Raw genomic sequence first — 1,304 nt, 5'->3', positions numbered from 1 at the left:
ATTAAGAATGCTGCTATGTTATTGTAGTATTTATGTAAATATAGGTGGGAGGTCAAAGACAGATGCATATTCCCAACAAAGTAGTAGCATGTGGAAACCAGCTACATAGCATAATGGACTTTTCCTAAGCCTCTGGCTGTACATGCAATAAATTTTTTATGGCTTTGCATGTTTTTTCATATGACCATACCCTTTATTTTTTTCACAAAAGAAGTACTAATACTTATATTTTGTTTTGTTATATAGCTCTGTTTGGCTATTGTTTTTGTTATTCGCTTTCTACCTTTACAATAAAATATAAAGGACGCTTTTTTGAATATAAAAGCAGAAAATATCCAAAGACACAAAAAGCATTTAATTGAATAAAATTATTGCTGACACAACCAGCCAGCAAAATTAATTCCATGAGAAACAACATACAGAGAGGCGAGAGCTGGGAGAAGGGGACGACCAAGAGGTCGACGGGAGGAGAGGGAGAAATCAAGATATCACTTCAACTTGGCACATTGAATACTAAATTCCCAACGTCAGACCACTACGATTTATGAGTTATTACGGCACACACTAAGCTGACGGGCTTGGTGCTGCAAAACATTCCACCAGCAACCCAAAATTGTTTTCTCTAATCCCTAATTTCTCCCACAAACTTACAAACTACAAAAGGCCTTCCCATAAGGATAAAAAAAAAATCAAATAATTAACATAAAAAATACATAATGATGAATATGTTATAAGAAATCACACGACACATCAGGACGTGGCAATTGGCTGTGCCCACTTCCATACTCTATAACCAGCTCCATCGCCAGTGAAAAACAGGCCACCAGGGCCTACCTCAATAGCACGAATCTCCTGCTTAGCAAAAATTTTACCCCTCTCCGAAAACCTTCAGCAAAAGAAATACAGTATTCCCATAAGCAGGTTGAAAGGACCCAAATTGGGAGCAATTACATGTAGTTCTGCACTAGGATAAAAGTAGGTCTCCATTAAAACTTACGAGGGCAAATCATAGAGCCGGACAGAATTGTCACTGCATGTGCATAGCAAGACGGGCTTGGATTCTGTGTCATGCATTCCACGAAGATTAAGCAGGCCCTGGTAACAACAACCCACACTACAAGTGGTAAAATTCCACAAGATCCTGAGGAGATTACATTGAAAAGCAGAAGATAGAATTGGAACAATTTACAATTTAGCATTTCTACATAAATCTATCTGACAAAGCACTTTAGTACTTCTAACTAAACCAATCTCCCAAACAAATTATACTTTTTTTGGTGAATTAAACCACCAGATACTTGAAT

The 1,304-nt window shown here is 37.3% G+C and overlaps 1 long non-coding RNA gene across 1 annotated transcript; it reads right to left on the bottom strand.

Annotated features, from left to right (window-relative positions):
* Positions 1-486: 486 nt before the first annotated feature.
* On the bottom strand, positions 487-1,298 carry LOC110425143 (uncharacterized). Its single transcript, XR_002445987.2, has 2 exons — positions 998-1,298; positions 487-886 (listed from the first exon to the last, which is right to left on the bottom strand). It is a non-coding gene; the product is annotated as an uncharacterized LOC110425143 (long non-coding RNA).
* Positions 1,299-1,304: the final 6 nt, after the last annotated feature.

The sequence above is a fragment of the Theobroma umbraticum genome, unplaced genomic scaffold, assembly GCF_002168275.2.
Source record: "Theobroma umbraticum cultivar Fairchild unplaced genomic scaffold, ASM216827v3 scaffold_30.0, whole genome shotgun sequence".
In the NCBI taxonomy this organism is placed as follows: Eukaryota; Viridiplantae; Streptophyta; class Magnoliopsida; order Malvales; family Malvaceae; genus Theobroma; species Theobroma umbraticum.
Note: the sequence above shows the minus strand (reverse complement) of the source record. Positions and strands in the feature narration are given on the sequence as shown.